The sequence below is a fragment of the Neovison vison genome, chromosome 1 (genome assembly GCF_020171115.1).
Source record: "Neovison vison isolate M4711 chromosome 1, ASM_NN_V1, whole genome shotgun sequence".
NCBI classification, from domain to species: Eukaryota; Metazoa; Chordata; class Mammalia; order Carnivora; family Mustelidae; genus Neogale; species Neogale vison.
The window spans coordinates 200,200,376-200,212,466 of record NC_058091.1 but is presented as its reverse complement, the minus strand read 5'-3'; the positions used below and the strand labels follow the sequence as shown (position 1 = coordinate 200,212,466).

At 35.3% G+C, this 12,091-nt stretch overlaps 1 non-coding gene across 1 annotated transcript; it reads right to left on the bottom strand.

The window, feature by feature from the left end:
• Window positions 1-9,746: 9,746 nt before the first annotated feature.
• Window positions 9,747-9,853, bottom strand: LOC122897645. Its single transcript, XR_006382581.1, has one exon. It is a non-coding gene; the product is annotated as a U6 spliceosomal RNA (small nuclear RNA).
• Window positions 9,854-12,091: the final 2,238 nt, after the last annotated feature.

Genomic DNA, 12,091 nt, shown 5'->3' with positions numbered 1-12,091 from the left:
ATTCATCCCCATTCCATCCTCTCTAGCCTTTGTATCTAACTTCAGGAGGGGAAATCTTCCGTCACAGGAGCAGGGGCTGGAAGGAAATAGACGGTGGGCGCTGCAGCCAGGGGAGAGGAGAGAGGACAGTAGAGGGATGGCTATGCCACTGCAGAAATGTCTGGTGAGGATGCATCCCCCAAACACAGGCCCATGAAAAGACTGAGATTTAATTGAAAGAATAGATTTTCCTCTCCCACACTTTAGTATCACACCAACAGGGCACAAGTAAAATCACAATGGATCACAGCTAAAAGAGCAGCAGGTTACAGACTATACATGAGGAGCAGAACAAAGGGAAGCCCCATAGCAGAGGGGAGACCAATGCAAGGATACTATAGGAATGTGCAGCGCATATTAAACAGAACTCTTAGACAGATTACCATAAATCCTCACACTAAACGCTTACTTCTCTCAGTTCCAACATTCTAGCACTCAAGAAAAATAGCAAGTCAGGCTAAAAGGCAGAAGGAAAACAAAAACAACAACAACAACAGCAACAAAAAACACCCACAGTTTAAAGAGAGAAAATAATCATCAAAACCAGACTCAGATATGACATAGATGTTGGAATTATCAGACAAGGAATTTAAAGTAACTATATATGTGTAGGGGAACCTGGGTGGCTCAGTTGGTTGAACAATGTCTGCCTTTGGCTCAGGTGAGGATCCTAGAGTCCTGGGATCAAGCCCCATGGGGACTCTGCTTCTTCTTCTTCCTCTGCCTCTCCTCTCACTCCTGCTCTCTCTCTTAAATAAATAAAGAAAATCTTTAATAATAATAATAATAAATTTAATTAACTATGTTTGATATGTTAAAGACTCTAGCAGAGAAAAGGAAACAGAATGCAAAAAGATATAGGTAATATTACTAAAGAGAAGGACACTCTAAGGAAGAAACAAAAAGAAATGTTAGAAAAGACCCACAAGAACCAAAATGAAAAATGCTTTTATCAGACACAAGATGGCTGAGGAAAAAAAAAAATCAGTGAACTTGAAGGTAAATCAATAGAGACTTTCCAAACTGAAAAGCAAGAGAATAAAAAAAGAACATATAAAAACTGGTACAATTTCAAAAATTTAACCAGAAATAGTAGAAAGAGAGAACAGAGAAAAAATATTTCAAGTAATAATGGCTGAAAACTTTCTAAAATTCATGTAGGTACAAAACCACAGATCCACAAATCTCAGAGAACCCCAAGCCCCAAAGATAAAACTCCAAGAATAAAAATCCTATGCCTCCCAAATGCAAACTTCAGCATATTATAATCAGTCTTCAGAAAATCCCATACAAAGAAAATCTTGAAGGACACTTGAGGTGAAGGTAGAAATCCTTGTCTGTAGAAGAGCAAGGATAAGAATTAAGTGACTTTTTATCAGAAACTATGTCAAGAACCAGAAAAGAAAGTCAAATATTTAAAATGTTGGAAAAAAGCCAACTACCCAATCTATAATTTTATATCCAGCAAAATCATCCTTTAAAATAGAGACACAATGATGTTCACAGACAAATAAAACTGAGGGACTATCTCACCAGAAGACCAAACTTATAAGGAAGATTAGAAGTTCTTCTTGTTGATGGAAAATTATATAGGTTTAAATTTGAATCTACATTTAAAAAAGAAGGATAAAAGTAATGGAGAAATAATAAATGAAGGTAAAATGAAATCTTATTTTTCTTATTCTTAATTAAGTAATTAATCAATTGTTTGTTTAAAGTAATTATAGAAACAGTGTTCGATGATCATAGTCTATGAATAAGTGAAAAGCATGAGCGCAATGTACAAAGCAGAGGTTTTAAAGTCCTTGCCAGGTAATTCTGACATCTGTCATCTTTTCGTTTGTATTTCTTGATTTCATTTTCCCATAGGAGTTGAGATTGCTATGGTTCTTCCTATGCCAAGTGATTTTTGTTGTATTGTATTCATTTTGAATATTACCTTATGAAACTTAGGGGCCTATTTATATCCTATGAGAATGACCATTTTCTTTTAGCCCCCCTATAGGCTGTACTTCCAATGTCAGGCCCATTTGCAAAGCTTTTGCATTACCTTTCTTATTCAGCATATGCATGGCCCAGGGATCAGTCTGGGACCTGACAAAAAATCTACTTCTTAGCATAGTTCTCTAAGTGTGTAGTATACTCATTAGGATCAGATTCACGTTTATATAGGTCATGATCTCTCTCAAGAATTAATAAACAGAATTATTGCTCTCCCTAGGTATTTCTTCTCTATAGTATCACTCATACTTTTCAGTGATATGGGATTTCACTTTTTTGGTCTTTCAGTAAAAAACTGTCCTCTTCTGTGATTTCATTGCCTCCAAGGCAATGAGGGAGAAGGACAGAGGGAGAGGGGAAAATCATCAACAGTTTGACACATCACCAAAGGGAAAAGAAGTTTTCCCTGCCTCAGTTTTGGCTGTAGGATCAACTGAGTATGAAAGGCAATAGAAGAGAAAAAGAGGAGAGGGGGAAAAAAAATCAAGAGATTTTTCTCTCACTCTCCCTGAGCTTTAGGACTTTCCTTTTCTGTTCCTCAAACAACAGCTAAAATAGTTTCTCCTTGATCTCTGTGCTCTGAACCACAGTGCTCACTTGAGGTTTTGGTTTGCATTGTGTTTGGGCTGGTAGAGACTAGAAAAAAAAAAAAAAAAGGCAAACTCTGTTTACTGATTCTTCAAATTCTAGTGTACTCCTCTTTTGTGCCTGCTGATATTTATTTTTCAAATGCTACTCATGCAGTCTGTGGAGGTTCGATAGCTACGTTCAGTGAAAGGAAAAGGTTGGTGTGCGTTTACTCCATTTTCAAATTTCACTAGAACTGGAAGATGATATTTTCTTTAGTTAACACATTTCAGGACAATTTTAGGACATCATTAAAATTCAGTGTTTTTTTCCTTCCATTTTATGAAGGTTTTTTTGGGAGGGAGGGCATTTAGATTGACTTCACTTGGGAAGGAATAACTTAGAAGGATGAGGTTTAACCTGACAGCATCCTTGAAGCACCACAACAATCTGATTAAGCAAAATGGAATATTTTCGATGATAGATTCTGCTTCCTCAGTTTCCTCAACCCCGAAGACTGCCCTCTTTCATACAAGTTTATTTCCATGTACACTGTGGAGCCTTCACAAATGAGGGCTGGGAAGAGGAAACGTCACGAGTTCTAATCTCAAAACAACTCTACCCTTCTTTTTTAAAAGAATAAAAAGAAAACCAGTTTACTCCCTTTTCATCTCAAGTTTTATCATGACTTATTTTCAATCATTCTCCTTTATGTCAAATTTGAAGTAAACTGTAGAAATGTTTCTCTGCATAAAAGAAAGCTCAGGTAGACGCTAACCAAAAATAGAGAAGTCATTAGGGCTACTATCTGATGATATGATTTTTACTCCTATCAGAAAACAAACATATTATTAGACTGAGAAATTCATTAGAAACTTTAATTCCAAAGATTTGATCCCTTGTCACCCTTTTTTTTTTATATATCTTGAATTCATATATCACAGTTTTTGTGTGCGAATTTTTTTGATTACAGGGAGCTAGATTTTTGCAGGGCTAACATGATGTGGACAGCATCAAACAGATATTAATAAAAGTGAAACCAGATTTTAGATCATTTAACACCAGGGATGCAAGTCTTTTCACACAACACTGTATCTCTTAGAAGTTCAGGTGCAAGGAAGCTTACTTGTATCATTAGCGTAAAATTGTTCAGCAACATTTCTATGAATAAAATTATGATTAGATATTTATCTTCATGATTTTGATTAGATGTTGGATTTTCTTAGGGAATCAAATACATACATAGGTAAAAAATGATATGGTGTGCCTGACTCAGGGAAATGCTAATAACTCAGGTTTAATCAATAAATACATTAAAGCATCTACTGATCCTGCAACAAATTCCATACATAAAGTTGCCCGACAAATTCATTAGATGAGTTAAATGAGAGTATACCTTCTAATTTGTTTTCATATTTAATTATACATTTATTCTTTTGATTCATAGGCAGTAATTTTATACTGTTGATTCCCTCTTGACCTTGTGCTTGTAACTGAATCCGGAGATCTGGCTTGTGGCCCAGGAATATGTAGAAAATTGTTTATATTAGCAGCAAGCTGCCTTGAGCTGCAGTGCTTTGATTTAACGTTACAACTGTACTAAAAGTAGCAGAGCTTTTCCCATGTACTCTCTATTCTGTTCAAATCCCTTGTCATTATAACAGATGTTTGGATTATTGTTCTGTAAACTATGTCAGAATTTCAATCTCTAGTATCTGTTTATTATTCTCCAAGGGCGATATTATAAATGTTCCCATGCACAGTTAATACTTATAAAACAGTCTGTCTTATTTCCCATTAAAAAAAATCTTGCCAGAAAGTTCTGGTTAAATCAGAGGAAATATACCTAATTTGGGGAGGAGTGTCTTAAGTGTATATGAGTAAATGATTCCAGCTAAAAATGGGCAACATTTCAGAAAGCATTCTAGTAGATTAAAAAAAAAAACCTATAGCTTTTTCCTTAAGTCTTAAAAGATACTGATTTTAAAAAATTGATTTAAGTTTATGTAGGGTTAAAACTGAAATCTCACAATTAAGTAATTTTACTCTGATACCAAGATGTAATTTAATTTCTACCATTGCCCATGAAAGCCATATCTGCTGATAATACTTCATGCTTTTGAAGTGTGCAATGTTAACAAAATATAAGAATGACTGAAATAAAAAAATTTAAAGCCTAGCCCCTCAGAAAGATATCAGAAATGTGTGGGAGGAGATGACCACTGTTTAAAATTTGTACTTAAGTAGAAAACCCTATTACCTTAAAAAAAAAAAAAAAGAAAGAAAGAAAAGAAAAACAAGAGGGCCACTGACAGCTTTTTAAAATATACATGTAAAGGCTAAACTATTAGTTTCCTCCTGTTGTTTGAATGAGTTATGGCAGCTTTTACAAGGGCATGAAATAAGATTTCCTAAGGTGACGGTCCAATTGGATATTGATGAAGAACAATATCTTTGATGTATCATTTGTTTCTCCTTTACATTTCTGTATTTTAATTCTTGCTCAAAAGAGAATCGGGATCTTCTATATAGAGCCCATGTCAGATAAAGGAGCATTACGCCTGCTTATTACAAGAGACATAAGCATGCTAATACTCTGAGGAATAATCTGACCGTGTTTCTAGAAAACAAGGCTTGTAACTGAGTAAGAAATGTTCCTGTGAAAATAATTTGCTTCTCTTATTTACTTCACATACAATTTTATCTTCCGTGTTATATCTAATTTTTAGTCCTTCTTTCTTTTGAATGTAAAAAAATGGCATATAAAACAGGAGAAGGGAGAAGAGCCTACTCTTTGGAAATGATTTAGAAGGTGAGTGACAGAAATCTTCTGGGAAATAAAAGGAGAAGGGAAGGGAGAGTTTAAGGAAAAGGGTCAATTAACTACTCCATCAGCCCCATCGAAAATGGTGCTGTAGCTTTTACTTCATTCATTTTGCCTTAAAGACTGGACACGGCTAAAATGGGGCTCAGAGTCTGCAGGAATACCAATGTGCATTACGTTTGCATTTAGGATTTTAAAAAACGAAGGGAAAAAAAAAAAAAAAACACGCACAAGGTCAGCTTCGGAAATGATGAATGCCTTTTTGCTGAAAGCTGTACTGAACGTCCTTGAGTTTAATCAAAACTATTTGTTTTTAGTCAGCTTTGCTGTTGTCTCTTTTACTCTTGTCCACTGATAGCTTGACATTAATGACATCATAAATCATGTGAAGTGGCGGCTTGAGTTTGGTAGCATTTCAAGTGTTTGTTGAGATGTCCTGGACTATCTGAGGAGCTGGTGCAAGGTTGGATATCATCCTGCACTGAATCTTTAGTTTATGGCATGATTTGGTCAGTAAAAGCACAGAGTGCATTACTGGTATGATGGGCTTTCATTAAAGAATGTCAAGCTCTTCTTTAAATGCAGACTTCTGAAGGAGATTATTGAATAGGTGGATTTATCTTTAATTCTGTTTCTTAATTTTTTTAAGACCCGATTTTCCAATCCCACATTAAAATAAAGACTTTGCCCTCTGTACTCGTCAATTTCTGTGGTCATTCGTTGCTCGTAAAGTAAAGCATAAGGGTCCATTTGCATGGTTCACATTTGCACAGTGCACACTTAATTGAGACTTGAACAATGTGTACAGATGAGCAACTCTATCACTTACATTTTTTAAAGGCTCTTGTTAAGCAGAAAGCATCATCTGGAAATGTATTCTTTGAAAAATGTCTAGCTTTTATCAGTTTTTTGTTTCAGAATGATTTCACTGGATTATTCTATGTTTTATAGCTTGTTATCTGTGTGACTGTTCTTAGAACATGCTTTTCATTATCATTGTACTCTACTGTTAAGAAAGAAAAGATTATTCTTTAACTATTATTTATTTAATGGCATTTTGTTATAGTGTAATACACTATAACTATATATATATTTATATTTATGAATAATATGTAAATCATTTACTTCCTTATTGGGCCAGTACATTAACAAGTTAAAGGGATTTACTTTTTTTGTAAGGCAACTGGCAAAAAGAGATGTCTTTTCTTTAGTCATGGAGAAGAACATCATCTTGAAATGTGCCTTGCATATTGCAAAAGAGTACTTTTTACAGTGTGGAGATAGTTCAGCCAAAATATAGAAACACTTGTCCAGATGTTAACAGAAAAGCAGTTTTCACCTACGTTCGAAGTGGATCAAAATTAGAAACTGATTATAATGACATCAAACAAAACCAATCATTTCACAACTTGGATAATTTAATCCTTACAGTTTAAACTGACATCACAGGGGGAAAATATGTTACGTATAGATTTAAGTACAGATTCCTGAAACTATCTCCCTAGGTATTTATGACCTATTTTTATAGGATGCTAAGAAGCTTTTTCTTCATATATGCACGAAGTATAAAAAAATACTTATGTGGAAAAAAAATACTTATGTGGAAATTATATAACTTGAAATAGTATTAAAAGATTTTTTTCTCTTCAACAAGATGTATTGACAACATAAATGGATTTGAACATTTTGTTCTTGCTTCAAATAAGACTGGCCCCTGTTGTAAAGAAGGATTCTTTCTTCAGGACTCAAATGGTACAAATAATTATAACAACAAAGCAAATCACAGGTGAGCTCAATATAATTAGAGCAATAGAGTTCAATTGATTTGACGTACACCTCCGCTCTAGAGGTTCCTTGCCTAAGAGAATATTATTATGAATTTTTAGACTACTGCACAATTTCAGGAAACGTTCAAAATATTGTTATATGGTTTTATAGTGTCTCACTGTACCGTGTGAAAAATGCTCTGGTGGAGGAGAGGAGAAATAACTTAAATACCCTTTGGCACCAAAACTTACTCTCCCTCCTTCCTACATATCTGTCTCCCAAAAAATTTCAAGGTTTTTTTTTTTCCTCATTGAGTACTTAATAGTCTTCCCTTTCTTCCAATCTATACATGATAGCATTGGGCAGGCATTAATTCTCTGCACACCCTAACTATGTGACATAAACACGCTGCTGTCTTCAGCTCAGGTCATGATCTCAGGGTCATGGGATCGAGTCCCGCATCGAGCTCTCTGCTCAGCGGGGAGCCTGCTTCCCTCTCTCTCTCTGCCTGCCTTTCTGTCTACTTGTGATTTCTCTCTGTCAAATAAATAAATAAAATCTTTAACAACAACAACAAAAAATCTAGTTCATTCATATATAGATACACACACATATATACATATATATACATACATACATATATGTATGTGCCTATATATGTGTATGTGTGTGTGTGTCTATATATGAATGAACTAGATTTTTTTAATCTACTCTGCTTATCCTAATTTTGATTCACCAAATAATTAGGGTTAACCTAGGAACAGAGAGAGGAAATAAAGTTTCCTTCAAAAAAGAGAGCACACATCCTCAGTCAGACACACCATGTTTAGAACCCCCGGTATGCAGAGAGAATCGCTTACATGATTGGCCCCCAAAAAGTGACCTCAGACTCCCATGCATACAATTTTCAGTTTTCTGCATCTACCTATCTTTAAAACACTTCTAATATGTCAAATATATACTTAGCAGATTTCCTTCTTCCTATCAACAAAAGTAGGGCATTTGTGGGCAAACAATGTTTTTCTAGTAAAACAAGGAAAATGTTAGCCCTTTTATTAATGAAGAAAAACACCAAGTTGATTTATTACTTTTGTTTACTTCAGGGTTGGTTCTAAAGAATTTGGCTTTCTAAACCTTGACAAGAAAAAAAATCGGCACAACGGCTTGAGACTCTACCTTGTCCAGAACCCCGCCCTCTAGAATGTGGAAGCACGTGCTCGTACACCCACCCCCTTACACATCCTCGTACACGCCCATGTTCACTGAGACACACAGTTATGCCCAGACCAAGTAATATTACCATGCTGGTTTAAAACTTTCATTCATCCTGAAGATTTTCATTTTAATTTAGCTCCTAATGGAGGCCTGATGAAAAACAATCAGCTCGGAGTCTATTCCATGACGAACCAAACTCTAGGTCACGTATAAATAGTGGATGATGGTAATTACAGCAAAGGATCTGAGGTACTATTTATTTCTAACTAACAGACAGCACCTGCCAGTATTCGTACATCAACTCGTTATTAAAGCCCTCTGTCTGGATGCTGAGCTGACTTATTTTACAACTAATTGTCTTTTACAAGTAATCATGAAGTATGTATGAAGTTTGGTAAGTAAAATCATCTAATTTGGCAAGGGACATATTAAAATGAAAGAATTTGTGTCAGAACATATACTACAGCAGCTTGTTTTCATGATTGTCAAGTGCAATTTCATAAATACGCCACCATAAACCTCTTCTGATTAACTTTTTTCTTATGTTAAGATGAGAATTTGAGAGACATGGATCCTTAAAATGTTTAAAAAGTGTTTGGGGGGGGGAAGACCCTTATTCTTTGAGTTATTACTCCAAAATAACAGGGCAGATTAAAAGGAGCTACCATAGGCAGAGCTCATTCAAAGGCATTCTTCAGGGCAGCAGGGTGGCTCAGTGGGTTAAGCGTTTGCCTTTGGCTCATGTCATGATCTTGGGGTCCTGGGATCAAGCTCCACATTGGGCTTTCTGCTCAGCAGGAAGTCTGCTTCTCCTCTGTCCCTTACCCTGCTCATGATCTCTCTCTCTCTCTCTCTCTCTCTCAAATAAGTAAATAAAAAGTCTTAAAAAAAAAAAAGGCATTCTTCATGTATAGTAATGCAAGTAAACCAAGTCTGGGGAAACTCACTGCCATTCTCTAAAAGAAACAAAGTTGAATCTGGCAAATAATTAGCCTTTAAATGTACTCCACAGAAAAATTCTCCTTAATCAGAACTTTCTCCCTATTATGTTTCTAACATAATTTTATTTGAATTCAAATTTATTCTTCAAAAGTAAATACTAAATACTAAATCTGGTCTGTAAGCAACTGGTGGAAAGCAAACAAAGATTGCTATATTGCTTTGGATATTCATAGAAAGCAGGTCTGCCACATATGGTAGAACAGGTTGTTCACTGTAGAAGCACACCTTACAGTAAGTGTAAGAGGGCATGAAATCTAGCTCCTACCCCATGTACCCTGGCAAGATGTTTCTCTGGTTTTGTTTGTTTATTTTTTCCTTGTTTTGTTTTGTTTTAAATACAGAACACTTTATGAATTTGTGTTTCATCCCTACACAGGGGCCATGCCAATCTTCTCTGTATTGTTCCAATTTTAGTATATGTGCTACCAAAGCGAGCACTGTTCCTCTGTTTTAGATAAAGGCAAAAGTTCACCAAACTGGACATCCAGGGGGCTGTATTTGTCTAGAGGGAGTGACCTGATTTTCTACTTCACATATTGGTACCTATGGATTATCAGAGACTTTTGTGGAAAGATCTTTGTTTCATTAGATAAAAAAATAAAATAAAAATAAAAGAGTTACATCCAACCTCAAAAGTAAGTTTATACTTTTTAGTTAAGAGAAAGCCTGACCTCTAAATTACATAAAACTAGGAAATTTTGAAAGGAATGTCTTCCATAACACCTGACTTGTAATGATGAGACAAAGCCACTTCCCCTTACTGAATCCTCTTAATCAAAATGTTTTTTTTACTATTTTGCAACTATTTGCCTTTTTATGATAATCCCTCCCCCATCATATTCAAATTCCTTCCAAACATTCATATATAAATGAGTGAACAGCAGCTTATCCAGGACATCAATAAATGGGCTTTTGATACGAAGTCACTCACTTCTCCTCTCCTATTCACGAGACTAAAAATAAAACTGAACTAAGAAAACCTCGGAGGGAGAAGAGAATTTCTAGAGTGTACCAAATTTTTCAAAGTGAAACATTTAAGGACATACTTTGCCTAGTTCCTTAGATTATCAATGTGTTAGTGCTAATCTTGCAGTAGGTCAGGGTTAACCCCAAAGAATAAGCTATTGAGTTCTGTAATATCTTTGTGGTACTTGTTAATAACAGTGTGGCTGTGCCTCTGGTTTCTGAGTCTCAGTCTCCAGTAGTGTTTTCTGTAATAAAATACAGTAAAATAAACATGGGTAGTTCCCAGGCCCTGTATAAAATGCTTTTTTAAAGTTAATTAAATTTTTATTGACCATCTATTATGTAAAGATTTTTGGGGTAAAAAAGGTTCTCTTAAGAGATATTTTATGATTCACCTATCCTTCCCCATCACATGGAGAGATGTCTAACACCAATATACCTAGTTTCAGCTGTATCTTCTTGCGATAACCTCTTACACTCAATGAGACAGTCATAGGAAATTATTTTTTTCTATTGGAAACACATTGGATACTTGAAAAACACCTTTAAGAATATGGAAACATTTTATATCCTTGCTTATCTTGAGAGTGCTAGTGAGTAACAGAAAATCACAAGAGGTATATGACGTATGGACTCCAAAGCAGTATTTTACTATAAAAGCATGGAACCCTGCTGGCATATGTAATTTAATGTGCACCATGCCTCCCCTAATTCAATCAGGTCTCTACATCCCTTCTTTTATATTCCAATTGGATTTCATGTGCTAAAGCCATCAAGATTTTCAGGATGAAATGAATGCTTGTATTAATCCTGCAATTTCCATTTAAAACACAGCATCGATTTGATTAATAAGGTTTGATGCTGAATAATTATATGGCAAATATGTAGGCTATAGGAAAACCACAGATGTGACCACCAGCAAAAGCCTTGTGGGAAAAGGAGGTCAAAGGGAAGCAATGGCCATGACTGAGGTGATGAATTCTTTGGCTTTTCTTTTATGCAATTAACAAGCAGGGCTTCTATTAATTTGCCACCTCCAGAGCCTTGACTGGTCAGATGTGTCTGGGTCAAGGGTCATGGGGGCAGAGTAGGGGTCAGCATCACAGCAGCCCTGAAACAAAATGGGAAAACTAAAGAAATCTCAATGATATGGCTGAGTATACATTCTATAGTATGGAACGGATGGGAGGAAGTGCATCTCCTTAATGTTAAGATTGCTGTTTTAGAATAATAAAAATGTTCTCTGCACATTTAATTCAAAGTAATCAATCTAAGGTGCAGTGGTTGAGCATCCAATAAAAGAAAATCAATGTGGTCTCTACAAGGGAAGACAAACAACACTCGCTTTTACTAAAGGGATTATAGGTTAACATTTATTCAGTGTATTGTAATCTGATGTCAAGTGGTATAAAATCAAGCCAACAATCCATTACCACCCGTTATAGGCTAGGTGCTGATCTCATGCAAATTGACTTTTCATAGAACTTATTAAATCATTTCTGTGTTCTAGCTATGAAACATTTTTCTATAGTGGCTGAATTCAGTAAATTTAATTTCACATCTCAGTTGGAAGTATATCAAAAAGACAAATAGTTGTCATTTCAAAATGAAGATTTTTCACAACTTTCTTCTGGTCATTAATTATATTAAGTACCTATGATGTTACTTTTCTGGGAAAACAAACTAAAGAATTTGGGCATGGTACTGGAC